The sequence below is a fragment of the Petaurus breviceps genome, unplaced genomic scaffold (genome assembly GCF_028583685.1).
Source record: "Petaurus breviceps papuanus isolate PSGF00001 unplaced genomic scaffold, PetGlider_PUasm1.0 90808, whole genome shotgun sequence".
Classification (NCBI taxonomy): domain Eukaryota; kingdom Metazoa; phylum Chordata; class Mammalia; order Diprotodontia; family Petauridae; genus Petaurus; species Petaurus breviceps.
In genome coordinates, this window is record NW_027187349.1 from 12,471,166 (window position 1) to 12,488,336 (window position 17,171).

Below are 17,171 nucleotides of genomic sequence, written 5' to 3' on the forward strand. Positions count from 1 at the left end.
TAGATAGATAGATAGATAGATAGATAGATAGATAGATAGATAGATAGATATAACATATGAATACACACACTCACTGGGAAGGATACTCTCAGAATCTTGGGAGATTAAAGTGGGGGTGGGGTGAGAAGAGGTATCTAATAATCATAACAGTAACCATAGCCCACATTTGGATAGTACTTTAAGGTTTAGAAAGGGCCCTCCTCACAAACACCCTACAAAGTAAATCATGTTTTGCCATAGCCCACTCCATAATGCAGAGCTTTGAAAGTTTATTTTTTATTAAGAAAAACCATCCCTGATTTACCATGGGCAGAATTTGATTGGTGCCCATTTCCTGTACCAGGAAAGAAGAGAATGTTTGCATGTGGGAGGCAGAGGAGGTGCCATCAGAGTTTGGGGACTGTAGGAAGCAATGGTCCTTAGCTCCTGTAATTATTATGCCCTAAGAGAATTACTTCAAAGACCTTTGGGGGCTGTGCTTGATTTCTGGGTTGCGGTGAAAGTCTCTTTCCCTTATGTAGCTGCATCTAGGGAGTAAATGTTTGAAGTAAAGTCTGTTAAATACTTCTGGCAGGCTTTAGCCAAAACGGGCACTGCCTTTTATTGACATAAGAAAACTTGTCCCTAATGCTCTGGTCCTCCTTTGTGTGATCAGGCTCTCTCTCTCTCTTTGCCCTGGTGCACATCTGTCTTCTTGCTTCTTTTCCTATAGGTAGTGTGTGAACAAGGAATACATGTCTTTAGTAGAGATCATTTCCTGCTTTGGGCACTATGGCCCTGGAGAACAATTTTAAAAGACCAAAAAAAGAAGTGTGGGGGAACCCAGCTGGTTTATCTAAAGACTAGTTTAGTTGTTTCCAGAAAACTTGAAAGGGAGAAATTGGGTACTGTTTCAAGCTCTTTTCAAATCTATCACACAATACCCCTGATCTGCATGGAGAGGTCACCAGACCTGTGGCTAAAAAACTGGTAAGCTACTGGCCAGTCATTAGGAGTCCTTTTCCTATCAACAGCACATGACCTAAGGAAACTTTCAGACATTGGTTTATCTCAAGCCAGCCACACTGCAGTACTTGTTACAACTTTTTTCAAGATGATCCCTACATGCCATGAGAACATAATCTGTGAAGGAAAGACAAAAAAAAAAAAAAAACAGCCGCAGTGGTTTATGAGTGAATATTTCTGCTTTCTCCTTGAAAATACCAAAAAAAACCTCTAGTGCCCTTAGGGCAGAAAGACTGCAAAACAGTTAAAAGAATCGTTTTTTAAAGAATCAGTACCAAATAAAGGAGGGAATATAGCTTAAGAGAAACAACTCAAGAGGGACAGGTTAAGCAGCTGGACACTAACACTTTACTACAGAGAGATTTCTAACCATGGCCTTCTCTGGCAGAGTTGGAGCATTTCAAAATGAACATTTTTTTTGAAATGGAGAAAAAGCAAGGGAGAGTATGGGAGTTCCTGGGGTAGGGGATAGGGAATGCTATAAGTGAGCAGAGAATATAAAAAAGAAATGAGTCACTGAAGCCACATAATCTACATTTTAAAAAATAATATTTAATTTTTCCCAATTACATGTAAAAACAATTTTTAACATTTATTCTTTAAAATTCTGTGATCCAAATTCTTTCCCTCCTTCCTTTCTCTCATTCTTCCCCGAGACTGTAAGCAATTTGATATAAGTTATACATGTACAAGCATGCAAAACACATTTCCATATTAGACATGTTATGAAACACAGGCCAAAAAAAGCACAGACAAAAAAAAAAGACAAGAAAAAAATAAAGTGAAAAATAGTATGCTTCGATCTGCATCCAGTCTCCATAAGTTCTTTCTCTGGAGGTGTATAGCATTTTTCTTAAGTCCTTTGGAATTGTCTTAGGTCATTGTATTGCTGAAAACAGCTAAGTCATTCACAGTTGATCATTTTATAGTATTGCTGAGATAAGCTACTTCTTAACCTGGCGCCTATCTGCACATCACTCCCCTGCAAGCATACCATGGACCAGCCAAAATGATTTTCTTGCTATTTTTCATAGATAGCAACCCATCTCCAGCCTCTGTGGCTGTGTACTAGCTGTCCCCCATGACTGGAATGTATTTCCTTCTCATTTCCTTAGGGTTATGGGCACCAATTATCAGAAAGCCTTCACATAGGATTTGGTAAATACTTATTGACTGATTGATTTTCAGCTATTTCTAAGCTATTTCTATTTCTAATTGTTCTATGCTTTCTAATTCTACTTTTGCTAGGGAGAAAAACAAAGAAAAAACACGTCTTGGTTCCTGCAAACTGATCAGTACCCTAGACAAGGATCTAGTGGTCCAAATGTTGACAATATTGAGTAGCCATGCAATGAAATTCCCTACTCAGCTCTCAAATTCTGAGAGTGACACAGGTCAGTTATGACTAAAAGTGTTTAACATTCAGGAGTTAGCCTAATGTTGGGACTAATTTAATAAATATTTATTAAGTATTTACAATGTACAGGATCTATTCTAGGTTCTGGAAACAGAAAGACAAAGATCTGTTCCATAGGAGCTTGCATTCTACAAGACCAGTGACTCAGGGCTTGGGCCATGAATTGTGATGGAGTATGGTTTTCTTAAATCCTTAAAGGATAAGAGAAAAAGGGGGCGACCAGGTGGCTCAGCGAGTAAGAGCACCGGCTCCAGTGTCAGGATGACCTGGATCAAATCCGGGCTCAGATACTCAGCACCATACCCAGAAATAATAACTGGCCGTGTAACCTGGAGCAAGTTACTTAACCCTGATTGCTTTCAAAAAAAAAAAAAAAGGATAAGAGAAAAGATTTAATTTTACTTCTCAGCATTATTCTAACAGTGTCAGCTATATACTCTCTCTCCTTCTATGTCTTTCCCATTCCAATACCCCTCTAGTATCTAAAAGATGCTGGAGTGGTTGGTCATTTCCTTCTCCAGCTCATTTGACAGATGAGGAAACTGAGGCAAACAGGGTGAAGTGATTTGCCTAGGGTCACACAGCTGGTAAGAGTCTGAGGACAGATTTGAATTCAGGAAGATGAGTCTTCCTGACTACATGCCCATGGTTCTGTCCCCTAAATCACCTAGCTGCCCCACAAGAACTTTATAATGTTTATTCCCTTTCCTTCCTTTGTTCTCTTTCCCCTTCCCCAGTGCCCTCAGACAACTCCCTGAGAGTATAAATCGGAGAGAAGGCATTTCTGGAATTTCTTAATCCAGGAGGTCCTTACACTAGTGAAAACATAGATTCAGTCCAAAAAAAAAAAAAAAAGAAAGAAAATCTTACTTTCCAGGTTCTCATGAAAGAGCTGAGCTAATATACTTCCTATTAGTAAGTCAGATCGACATGCTTAACTTATCACTGGTGGGTAAAAGACCCTAAATACAGTCTGTCTCGTTAGCAGTGAATGATAGGAGGGAAAAGAAAAATGCCATCCTCTGAGATAATCATGGGGCCCTGCGAGCCTGTTTCCTGGGAATATATTGAAGAGTTAGCTACCTGTAGTGAGAGAAAGAATTCTTTACTAGAGTAATTTGTGAGCCTGTGGGTTTTTTCTTCGATATTTATGCTCCTATCTCCCTCTACAAATATGTTATCTGGAGGCAGAGGTAAGCTAAGGGAAAAAAAGGCTCTTATGCATTTTCTTTTCAAGGAAGGAATAAAAGGTGCACAATAAAGTGGAAAAAATAACTCATAGGCTCTGACTATCCTTTTCCAACAAAGCATGGGAAATGGTGACTGCAGTCCCTGGGGGAAAAAACGATTTTGCTCCTCACTTTAATGTTAATTTCAGAAAATCTGGATGCCAAGTGTAGACTGAGGTACCTTAGGCTCCAGTCTGACATTAAGAAGCCTTTGAGACTTTTATTGAACAGTTTAACCTTGTGATTTTCCTGGACAGGGATAAGCTAATTTTATGTTCTGCCCTTTGCCTAGTGTGTGGTGAATACTTAATGAATGCACACCTGAGTCAGATTCCTGGAAAGGAAAACTCTAATTAGAACCCTCCTGTATGACTGCAATTACTTTCTTTGTCAAGGTAAAATATTCTTTAAAAAAACAATAACAGACAAAACATCAGCTACTTAAGTTATTTCTTGAACAGACTGCAGTGAAGAGAAATTTATGAGAGGATACTCTTTCAGGCAGCCACACATGGTAAATTTTTCTGGCCACTCTTGATAGATTTGCAAATAACGGATCAAAGCTTATTTCCTCCATGCTCTGAATGGAGAAAAACATCTCCTGCAGACATCTCTTGAGGGCCATTGAATGATCCTACTAATCCAACAGTCCCACTCAGGACAAAAGGCCCCCTCTGAGCAGGGAAGCCTGTTGTGAGTACAGTTGACTCTCCACCAGCAGGGCCCTTCAGATTGGATGGACCTTTTGCAATGGTCCGCTGCCCCCATGTCGTCGAGAGCATATGGGCTCCAGAGGATTATGCAAATAGCTCCCTCTCACTTCATAGCCAATTAGATGCTTGAGGCATCTGACCATTGCTGCTTGCTATGGATTTCATATTGCGTGTGTGTGTTGCTGATTTTTTATCTCAAAACTGCCAGAATAAGGCGAAGCTATTGATAGGCTATTTCATATCTTTTCCAGAGGTCATAGGTAATAGGTGTGATTTGAAAATAAAGGTGCCTTTTACTCTGGCCAAATTTTCATTTATAGGCAGCCCTTATCATACTGCATTCATGGACGCCATGACCTAAAACAAACAAGCATATATTGGACTCGATTTTCCAATCAGAACAACATTAAAATTGGTGTTTTTGTTTTTAATTAGATAAATGGCATCAAAATCATAGTTATGACCAATAATATAATAAAAATGCATTTCTACAACATGTAGGCCTCTACAATTACTTTTTTTTTTTTGCAAGGCAGTCACAGTTAAATGACTTGCCCAGAGTCACACAGCTAGTAAGTGTTAAGTGTCTGTGGCTGCATTTAAACTCATGTCCTACCGACTCCAGGGCCCGTGCAACATCCATCGTGCCACTTAACAGCCCCATATTACTTTTTAAAAATGTTTTGTTCCTATATAATAATGCCTCTGGGGTTAACTAACTGTCTGACTATGGGCCACATTGCCTCTCCTTAACCTTAGTTTTTCAATCTCTAAAATGATAAGAAAGTTGAAGCCCAGGAAGTTAAGTGAGCTGCAAATAGGCATTGTCAGGACAGAATTTGAGCTCAAATCCTATGATTCCAAGTTGGGCACCCTATATTCCGATACTTTGTTCAGTCATGTCTGATTCTTTATGACCCCATTTGGGGTTTTCTTGGCAGAGATACTGAAGTGATTTGACACTTCCTTCTCCAGATCATTTTAGAGATGAGGAAACTGTAGCAAATAGAGTCAAGGGGCTTGCCCAGGATCACACAGCTAGTGTGACTGAAGTCAGATTTGAACTCAGGTCTTCCTGAATCTAGGCCCAGCATCCTATCCATTGTACCACCTAGCTGCACCATCCCATACTAAAGGAATGGCTCATAGGTAGAAATATGATTGGTGGAAACTCAAGCACAGCACGTTCTCATAGATGACAAAGAAAAACACACTGACAAATGCGTGCTGTTTTCTGTTCATTTTCCTCCTGAAAGTTTCATCTACAAATGTTCTCAGTGTGCTACAGCTTACTCGGGTCTCCTGCTGAGGACCTTTTTCCACTTCTGCTGATTTTCACTATTTTATGAAAAAATATTACTTATTATCTTCTACCATCCTCCCTCATTCTTTAAAAATGAGGCAGTTTTATGAACTAGACTCCACCCTTAGCTGCCATGTCAGTTCATTTGGCAAGTATTTGTGGACTATAATGGTTCCTGGACTCTTTTGACCTTCTAGTAGTGACCATTTGAATCAGTTAACCTTTTGGAGGAAATGGTGATTATCGTGACTAAATCTTTGCCTTTGTCCACTTACCCCCCCCCCCTTTCTCTCTCTCTCTCTCTCTCTCTCTCTCTCTCTCTCTCTCTCTCTCTGTCTCTCCCTCTCTGTCTCTCTCTCTCTCTGTCTCTCTGTCTCTCTCTCTCTGTCTCTCTCTCTGTCTCTCTCTGTCTCTGTCTCTCTCTGTCTCTCTCTCTTTTCTATTTTGGAGATTCATTTGAATTGGTAAGGTGGAAATTGTTTTAATTGCATTATGTTGCCTTTTCATTTCCCTTTTTTCTAATTTGATATTGATTTTTATCTTTACTAGTCAATGTTCTCACTATGTATAGATAGGTGATTCCAATATGACTTTCACATAACGTATTTAGTCATTTTTCTATCAAGATCTAGTTAATTTCATTTTTCATGATATTATTCATTTCTCTCCATGTTTGGTGCCTTCCAACTCTCTTGAAGAATATATTTCTAATATGGAAGAACAATTTATACAATGACAACAACATTATAAGGACAAACAACTTTGAAACGCTTGTGAACCATGATCAATGTAATAACGAACTATAGTTATAAGGGCTGGTTATGAAGCATGCTACCAACACCTTGACAGAAAGATGATGGGTGAATAGGTGCAAAGATTAGGGTGCTCCATCTGATCTCATTTCCAAAACATTGGAAATTTCTCCACTTTGACAAGAAATCTGTCCTTTCCTTATTACTGTAGAGTACACTGGAGAAGAATCTTTTTTTTTAAGAATCTTCATCTTATCTCTTGACTGTGTTCACCAAAGCAATACAAGGCAGGTAGAGCTTAGTGAAAACTTTAAAATGATTAATACTTGCATAGCACTCCAAGGTTTGCAAAAAAGCATAGCATCGTGCGTGCTTTATCTCATTTAATATGACAAACAACCTTGTGAGGTCTCAGGTAGTATTGCCTCCGTTTTATAGGAAGTTAAGTAATTTGTCTGTGTTCGTGCAGTTAGGAAATGTCAAAGGTGAGATTAGATACCAGGGCTCTCCTAATTCAAGCCAACCACTCCTTCTGCTACACTATAAATCCTCCCTTACAATTCTTTTACCATCATAAATAGGGTACACAGTAGGAAGGGTTTTAGTTTTGTAGTCAGAGGACTAGGTTGGATTCCCAATTCTGTTGCTTACTAGTATGATGTTAAGCTCTCTAAGTCTCAGTTTTGTGACTTTAAACCTCCTTAAAAGGAGGTTAAATTATATGATCAGTTGCTGTTTTTCAGACATTTTTCAGTTCTGCCTGACTTTTTGTGACCCTATTTGGGGTTTTCTTGGCTGCCATTTCCTTCTCTAGCTCATTTTACAGATGAGTAAACTGAGGCAAACAGGGTTGTGACTCGCCCAGGATCACATAGCTAGTAAATATCTGAGGCTAGATTTGAACTCAGGTCTTCCTGACTCCAAGCCCAGCACTGTCCACTGTGCCACCTAGCTGCCCATATGATCAGTAAGGAACCATAAAATTCTATGGTTAATTTTAATTCAGTTAATTTCTTCTTAATGAAGTCTCCCCTAACTATCTCTGTGCCCAATGGTCTCCCCCTCCTATACCTCTACTGCCTAGTTGCCAAATTAGCACAAAACTGGTCACATAAGATCCCGGTTCAAGAAGCAACCTACTGACTCTAGAATAATACAAAGACTTTTCTGTTTACCATTTAAAGCCCTTCACAATCTGGATCCAGCCTTTCCTTTTAAGCTCAGCACTAATCAAGCAGTCTTCATTCCAGCAACACTTAGCTTATTTATTCTTCCCTGTACATCACACTCTATTTCCCATCTTGCTTTGGAACAGATGATCTTCAATGCCTGATTGTTTTCCCTTCTCACCTATACTTTTTGGAACCCTAGCTGAAGTGCCATATCCTTTAAGTGGCCTTTCTCAATTCCTCCACTTTTGAGTGCCCCTTGTCCCTAAAATTACTTGATATTTACTTTCTATATATTTTGTGGGCAGTTATGTGGCACAGTAAATAGACTGCTTGGGCCTGAAGTCAGAAAGACTCATCTTCCTGACTTCAGACACTTACTAGCTGTGTGACCCTGGGCAAGTCACTTAACTCTGTTTGCCTCAGTTTCCTCATCTATAGAATAAGCTAGGGAAGGAAATGGCAAACCACTCCTGTATCTTTGCCAAGAAAATCCCAAATGGAATCATGAAGAGTTGGACACTACTGAAAAATAACTCAACAACAACAAATATATTTTGTATTTACTTAGATATTTGGACATGTTGTTTACCCTCACTGTTCTGTTTGTGCCTTTGTATTCATAGTACCTAGTACAGTGCCTAACATAGAACAGGTATTAAATAAATGCCTGTTATATGAATTGAATTATAATTCTGAACCACACTAATTAGATTGCGATTTTTGTCTTGTGTTTTCTGATTGCTTCACTTTTGTTAATCCCATCTCTCAAACTAGATTGATTGCTCCTTGAAGGCAGGAATCCTTTTTTTTTACATCTCATATCTCATAATATGTGATGAACAAATGCCAGAGAAAAAGATCATTGATCTTAGAGTGAAAAGACAACATCTACTATCCATATGACCTTGGGCAGGTCATTTTATCTCTCTAGTCTCAGTTTCCTCACCTGTCAAATGGAAATAATATTTTCATTGCTTACCTCATGAGGTAGCTGTGAAGAAAGATATTTATAAACCTGGAAGCACTAAAGAAATATCAGCTACTATTTTTATAATTATCATAAACTTCTGTATAGGTAAATTATTCAGTAGAGGGCAGTGTTGCACACACTAGGACATTGTTGTGATTGGGTCGTAATCAAAAATCATCTTAACTCATATTCATTCTCAAATGAGAGATTTCTTTAAAAATCAAAATAGGGAGAAACACAAAGATTAGGAGAGCTAAGGGAATTTGAGCATAAACATGATTTTTCATTTTATTTTTTTCTCCATTAAATGATAACACTTCTCATTGAATACTAAGGTTTACTTTGAGACAAAGCTCCCCTATTCTATGTTGGAAATTCTGAGATGTTACTGAAGATCTGATTTGGTCATCTCAGAGATGTTTTTTATTCCTTTCTACATGCAAAATATGGAAAGTCTGGCATGTTGTCCTATGGAACTTAACACTAGAATATCAGAATAAGAAGAAGAAAAGTTATTACCAACCAAATGTAAAATAGGCCAGAAATGGGCAAATCTTGCCAAGATTGCAATCCTTGACTTGCTTGAAATATATATGCTGTCTTACCAGGGATGGGGATTATATAGGCAAGGAGTGGTCTTGGGATGGCCATTAGTATTAGAGTTGTTTGTGACTTCCAAGGCACTATCCCACTTAGAGTCAGAACTAGCAAAGAACAGAGGCAGGGGCATGAGGGAGAGGGAAGGGATGGGAGCATGGATACTTTCTCCCTAGGATGATGTACTTCATCCCCTAGATAGTAGTGGGACCAACCCAGGGTTCCAAAACCATGGTCTCCTTAGATCTCCCCTCACTTCCTCTCCAAAAATCCTCCTCAAGGGTGGCTAGTAGACTGTCCTATCTCTTTGTTGGAAGACCTGAATTAGTACTTAGACTGTTTCCTGCATAATGCTTTGCCTCCTCCAATCCAACTGGTTTTGGCCTACATAAAAAAAAAATTCCTTAGTAGTGCTTCTGATCTGAATTTTAAGGAGGAAGGGGACTTACTGTTCTCCAGATCATCCATTATTCTTTCTCTTCCTACCCCTTCTCTAACCTATTTTCTTTTTAGTTCTTATTGCTTATGCTTTGCAATGCAATGGAATTCAAATCAATACATAGTCATCGGGTAAGTACCTACTATGTGTCCATCACAAGTGTAAAGTCTATTCATGGGTCTGACCATATCACTCCCTCCCTACTCAAAAAACTCCATCTACATGTTAGAAATAGGAATGATGGCTTAAGAAACCAAAATCAATCCTCTTCTTTCCCACAATCCTAAAGTCAACCCACACCTACAACTTGCATGGAAATTATGTGATTTTAGTACTAATGTGGTTCAGACTTTTGCAAGATACTTGATGTTTATTTTCTATGCATATTTGCAAGATCATTTATAAACTTTGTATAATCCTAAACTTTTTACAAACATAGTTATTTTGTAGTTGCTCAAACTTCCAAGGGAAAAATAAAAGCTATGCCCATTGTTCGCCAGATTTAAAACAAACAAACAAACAAAAACCTCCAAGGGCTCGAAGTTACCTCTAGGATCAAACACCAAATCCTCTGTTTGGCTTTTCAAGCCCTTTGTAACCTGGCTCCTTCCTAACCTTCCCAGTCTTCTTACATCCTACACCCCTTCACTCACAATCCATTGACACTAGCCTCTTTGTCTTTCTTTCCACGTGACACACTCCTGACTCTGTGCATTTTGACTGGCTGCCTCTCATGCCTGGAATGCTCTCCCTCCCAATTTCTTTTTCTTTTTTCCTGGTTTTCTTGATTTCCATCAATTATCAACTAAAAATCCCATCTTTTGCTAGTAACTTTTCCAAGTCCTCAATCTTAATGTCTTACCTCTGAGATTATTTCTAATATATCCATATACAATCTATGGATATGAAGAAATATGTGTGTGTTTTCATTCTTTGGTGTTGTCTCGAGAGAGAGAGAGAGAGAGAGAGAGAGAGAGAGAGAGAGAGAGAGAGAGACAGAGAGACAGAGACAGAGACAGAGAGAGAGAGAGAGAGAGAGAGAGAGAGAGAGAGAGAGAGAGAGAGAGAGAGAGAGAGAGAGAGAGAGAGAGAGAGAGAGAGAGAGAGGGAGAGAGAGAGAGAGAGAGAGAGAGAGAGAGAGAGAGAGAGAGAGAGAGAGAGAGAGAGAGAGAGAGAGAGGGATAGGGAGAGAGAGAAGGAGAGAGAGAGGGAGGGAAAGAAAGGGAGGAGGGAGAGAGAGAGAATATATATAATATAAACAAACATGTATAAAATATATAAAGACACACACACACACTAGTTGTTTGTATGTTGTTTCTCATTAACTTGTGAGTTCCTTGAAAGCAAGGGTTGTTTTTTGTCTTTCTTTGTCTCTCCAGTGCTTAGCACAGCGTGAGGTGCATAATAGGTGCTTAATAAATGCTTATCAACTTGTTGTAGATGAAACCTGCCATAGAGAAGTTCAGAACCTTTTAGGAATGCAGGATTTAAACACTCAAAATTATTATAGAACAGGACACAGTAGACCATTGTTAACTGCTTAAATTCATGTTCCCTACATTAATTACCATGAGAGACCAAAAAGGAGAGAGATCATTGCAAGTCAGGAAAGGCTTCATGGAAAAGGTAATATTTGTGCTGGGTCTTAAAGAATGGGGAAGGTTTGGTTAATTGGAATGAAGTCTCAACTGCCACATTTAGGGAATGTTTTAGTAGGGATTTCTGGTCAGATTTGTGTTAGACTAGGCAACTTTCAAAGTCCTTTCCCAATTCTAAGATTCTGCCATTCTTTCCCACCTCAATTTCCTACGAATTCTTTTCTTGAATAATGTAAGAAAAGCAAGATTCTTTTTTGAGAGGCAGCCTACTTTAGCAGATAGAGCACTGCACCTGGCATCTAGATTCAAATGTCCCCTCTGCACTTACCAGCTATGTGATCAATATCAAGCCATTTAATTTCTCAGAGACATATTTTTCTCATTTGGAAAACAGGAATGGTAATACTTGTTATTGCCAACCTCCTGAGGCCATTGTGGTAAGAATTTTTAGCAAACTTTAGAATTATACATAAATATGAAACATTAAAGCCAATTTACTTGCTTAATTCACTTATCTGTGATTATCTTGTATGGTACTTGTTTGTGCGTATGTTATATCTCCCTATAAGTTCCATGAAGACAAGAGTTGGTATCTTACCTAATTTTGTATCTTCTCTATCACCTCCCACCATTTTTACACAGTAAGCTCTTAATAAATGTTTGATGACTATATTGTTGAAGATTGTCAGCAATTAATTCGAAGGAAAGAGAAACATGAATATTTTCACTCTTCTAATTACCATTTAGCATCAAGTATGATGCTTTAAGCCATTTTTCCAACAGCTTCTTCCACGACTACAGACTTAATGCACTTTCTAATAGTATATCTAGAAGAATTCTAAGAGAACAGGAAAAGATATATAACCTAACTAGCTAAATAATAGAGAACAGATGTCCACCACCATATATTTCCCTTACTGACATCTAGTATCTACTTGAAAAATGACTTGCGTTATTTTCTTATCATGTGGGTGGTAAATATTGAATTTCATTTTTTCTCTTCATTTCTTTTTTTTTTTGGGGGGGGGGGGGCAGAGGAGGCAATCAGGGTTAAGTGACTTGCCCAGGGTTACACAGTTAGTGAGTGCCTGAGGATGGATTTGAACTCAGGCCCTCCTGACTCCAGGCCAGTGCTCTATCCACTGTGCTACCTGGCTGCCCCTGCTTCATTTAAAAAGCAGAATGACAAAATCCAATGAACACTCCGGAGTTGGGACCCATGAGAAATTTGGGTTCTATTCTTAGCTCTGATATTTAATAGCTATGGGACTTTGTCCTGATTTTCGGTTCCTTCATCTCTCAAATGGAGGTACATGTACAGTACTACCTATTTCATGGAGTCCTTGTGAGAAAAACACTTTGTGAATCTGAAAGGACTACTGAAATGTAACTCATTTTCCCCTGAGTAGAATATAAATTCTTTAAGAGAAAGAACTGTTTAATTTTTGTCTTTGGATTTCAAGTGTCTATGGGTAGCTAGGTGATGAAGTAGATAGATTGCCTGGCCTATAATCAGGAAGTCCTAAGATCAAATCTGTCCTCAGACACTTATTAGCTGTGTGATCCTGGGCAAGTCACTTAATCTCGATTGCTCCCCTCCCCCCAAAAAAAGAATGTCAAATGTCAAACACAGGGCTTTGTACCTAAAAGTCTTCAACAACTGTTTGCAAATTTAGGTTCCATTCTTGGTTTTACCATTTACTAGTTCTGTAACTTTTGGAAGACCATTGAACTTTGCTGAGCAATAGTTTTCTCTTCTATATAATGGGGCTAATAATTCTTACACAGTCTACATAATAGGGTAGATAAAATCAAATATGATAAGACTGTTTAAAACAATATTTCTGGCTATAAAGTATTATAAAAATGCAAGGTGCTATTATTTTTTAGTCTGGTGGATTTTTAGGGGGAAACATTTTTCTTTTGAGAAGGGAAGCTGTCCTTCCTTTAAGGCTTTTGCCTCAAAGGTTGACTTGTCAATAGGAGTATGATTACATGGAATTATTCATAAGTTTTCTCTTGGATGCAGAACCTACAAGTGTATTTATGGTAAGGATCATTGAGTTTTCTACTACAGGCCCACACTTTATAAATCCAAGGTCTTTGCCTGAAAAGCTTAAAGGAGTGACAAAGGATAATAAATGGTTCTATCCTTTGTTAAATAATGTCTACATTCTATCACCTAGTGGGCCTTCAAAGCCTTCTTCTATGCTAAGCCATTTTGTCACTGAAATAAAACCCCATATTTTTAGAGTATAATTTTTTTTCACACACTCAAAGTACTTAAGAGGCTCTCCCAAGTCTTCACAGCATTGCTCAGAGTTGTTTGATGGGGCAAGAATTTTGATAGAAAAGCTAATGTGGAATCTTAGCCAGACTTGGGTCAACAACAATGCAGAACTGGTACAGTGTTGGGGTTGGAGACCTAGGACTCAGTTTGAACCTCAGATCTGTTCCCTTATATCTAGGTGACCTCAGTTGACTGAGTTAGTCTCTCTGGGCCTTACTTTCTTATCTAGAAATGAAGAGTATGGGCAAAAATGAAAATTAAATAATCCTTGCCCTTACGGAGCTTTGCTGTTATTGAGTAGTTTCAGTTGTGTCTGACCCCATTTGGCCAAGACCCTGGAATGGTTTGCTATTTCCTTCTCCAGTTCATTTTATAGAGGAGGAAACTGAGGCAAATGGGGTTAAGTGACTTGCCCAAGGTCACACAGCTAGTAAGTATACGTGACTGGATTTGAACTCAAGCCTTTTTCCAGGCCTGGCATTCTATCCCCTGTACCATCTAGCTGCCCTCATGACATTATCAACCAATATAATCAATGGGCAGCCCAAGAATTACAGTTCCAAAACAGAGTAAAAGGATTTGAGGAAAACGATTCATAAATTAGCTCCACTGTGAAAAAACTTACAAGACAGAATAAGGAGTAGATAAATGCCATGTCCTATCTATATAGGAAATACCTGCCCAACAAAATTATGAATGGAGTAGAATACAAGGTGCCCTAAGAGTCTTGGTGCAGTTTTATATTCATTAAAAGCTTAAAACTACTCTAAGACTTTTGAGACACTATGTATAAGATATCTATGTAAGTCTATCTAAATATGGATAGATATGACCTGAGATCTGATTTAGTCTTACTAATCTCCAAGAGGACTGCCTTTCTTCCTTTCTGTGGTACAGGAGATCGGCCTTGCCTATCCTGCCAATAGCCTAGCTCAGAGAAGGACAAGTAAGGTCCCGGACTACCAGAGCCTGGGAGATCTCTTCAGTCTTTGAAATGGGTTAGAATTATACCTATTTGCCACTCCTCAAATATCTCTAGTGGCACAAGTCTGACTTCAAAAGGAAAACCACTTCCCTGATGGCTCTTAAGGAGGGGAAGTAGGCATTATTTTACTCTAGCCAACTTAGAGCCTTCCCACCAAACTTAGGTACAAAAGACAGCAATAGTAAATAGAGAGTAAATCCATTTTTCTAAACAAAACAGCAAACAGAAGTTAGAAACATTCTACAGATTAGAATATTTTTAAAATTCACAAAAATAAATGGGCTTTTCAGCTGGAAGCAAGATAAGAACTCTCTTCACACTCTGGGGAAGTCCACTCTCAGTAGATTCTAGATTGGCAGACCTTGGCAGCCAAGGGACATGATGGGGTTGGCTCTTCTCCATAACCGTATCCTTAAGGTTTTCAATCCACCATTCAGAATACTCTTGTTCTTGACCGACTCTCTGAGGTTCTTCTTTCCGTGGCAATGCAACAAACTGAACTGTCTTTTGTGGTAGGTGTGTGTCAGCACACTGAGCATTCTCTCAGACACTCAGGAGTCACCTCTCCCTCCTCATACACAACACAGAGCAGAGCCATGCCTCCACAAAACTGCCCCAGGCTTGTCAGAGGCAACATGACACATAGATCTGGAGCTAAAAGGAAACTCAGAAATGACCTTGTCCAACTCCAGTCTTTTTACAGTTGGAAAAGGTAAGGTTCACAGAGGTTAAATGACTTATCAAGGGTCAAACAAGCACTAAGTGGCAGATGTCCTCTTATCTCAAACTCAACTCATTCAAAACAGGGTTTCCTACCCAAATCCTCTCTTCTTTGTAACTTACCTAAATTTCTGTTGTCCAGTTATGCAGGTCTGCAACCTTGAAATCAGGCTCAGCCTTGTCTCTCCTTTACCCATCCACAGCAATTAGTTGTCCAGTCTTGCTGGTTTTACCTTCGCACCTCCCCCATCTGTTTCTGTCTGTCCCTTCACAAAGAATCCATTCTTACCATGTACATAGCCTCCGCCCTAGTTCAGACACTCATCATCTCTTGCCTAAATTATAAAAATAGTGATAACTTACATCAAATATAATGGGCAGCACTTTAGAGTGCTAAAGTCAGGAAAACTCTTCCTGAGTTCAAATCTAGCCTCAGATGCTTATTACCTGTGTGACCCTAGGTAAGTCACCTAACCCTGTTTGCTCCATTTCCTCATCTCTAAAATAAGCTAGAGAAGGAAATGGCAAGCTACTCCAATATCTCTGCCAAGAAAACCTCAAACAGGGTCATGAAGAGTTAGACACAATTAAACAACAACATGTATATAATACTTTGAGGTTTGCAAAGTACTTTATATTCATTATATTTATTATATTTATTTGATCCTTGTGCTGTTGTGTGTTTGTCCCTCAAAGAGGACCATGACATCAGGGAAATGATGACATGACTTGCAGGTGACTTTGATTTGAGTGAGGGAGGGTTCTGCAAGATCAACAGCCTCACTTTCTTCTCCAGAGCCATCTGGGTCTAGTGGCCAGATATTCATCAGGACAACTGGAGATGGCCCAGGATGCAATGGGAGACCCTGGCCCTTGTAGGCTAAGGTCTTTTCAGTTCTCACTTTGAATAAGGTAAAGCCCATTCAGTGAATAGGTCTCTTTAAGAAGTTAATCAAGATCCTTAATTTACAGATTATAGAAACAGCCATTCATGAGAACTGAAATAATTTGCCTATGGCCACATAGTTTATTAAGTGTCTGAAGTATGATTTGAATCTAGGTCTTCCTGACTTGAAGTCAATATCCACCCACTACAGCAAGCTGCAATCAGCTCTTAATGTCTCCCCACCACAAGGCTCTCCCTTTTCCTCTCCACTTTCCACACAGCGGTCAAAGTGATAACCTAAGTCACATGTCTGACCAAGCCTTTCCCTGCTCATTGGTGACCTCATCAGCTTCCGTAGTTTCAGTGATCACCTCCAGGAAGATGATTCTCAGATCTACTTGCTGTTCCTGGTATACAACATTCCATTTCCCATCTCGGTGATACACAGGATATCCCTTAGGCCTGGAATGAATGCTCTATCTCCTTGCAATGAGAATAGGTTTTAAGGACCTTATTAAAATAGTAGGAATAAGTTCATCAACTTAGCATAACAGATTCCATTTTGTGATTGGTCTATTTGGGGCATGTCATTTTTCTATAAATTGTTTTTCAATAATAACATAAGCCCTGTTGTGGCATGATGTAGTAAATAATAGGTTTGTTCTCAAACAGCTGATAACATGTAGACTCTCTGGTAAGACAGACCACCAATAGAAAAAACGTCATAACCAACTTTATCAGTAGTTCATGTAATAAACCACCAACCAAATTATGTGGTAAACAACTTGGGAACCTCATAACTAAACATAAAAAGAACCCACCAGGAGCCCCAGCTATCAGCCTGTTCCAAGGAATGCCAAGCACCGACTCCTCCATTTCCCACCCTTGAGATTCAAGCATCCTGTGATCACCTGAGGGCAGTGCTGATGGATGGAGACTTGTCCAATGACAATCTTAGAGGGAGTTACGTTGTGAGGGAACCTCTAAGCTTCAGGATTGTGGGTTTGTTCTTAGAGGAGGGTATTGTTTGCACGCTTTGATTAATATAGTTTGATCAAAGGCATTGAGAAGTCGAAGTCTGACTAGTGATTCTGT

The 17,171-nt window shown here is 39.1% G+C and overlaps 1 protein-coding gene across 3 annotated transcripts in view; it reads right to left on the reverse strand.

Moving 5' to 3' along the window:
* Positions 1 to 15,451, reverse strand: part of LOC138147820 (protein unc-93 homolog A-like) — a 217,968-nt gene extending 202,517 nt beyond the window's left edge. For all 3 annotated transcript variants that reach the window (XM_069070422.1, XM_069070424.1, XM_069070423.1), the window contains exon 1: positions 15,314 to 15,451. The gene's annotated coding sequence lies outside the window, so the exon portion shown is untranslated. The remainder of the gene's footprint in view (positions 1 to 15,313) is intronic.
* Between the last annotated feature and the right edge of the window lie 1,720 nt (positions 15,452 to 17,171).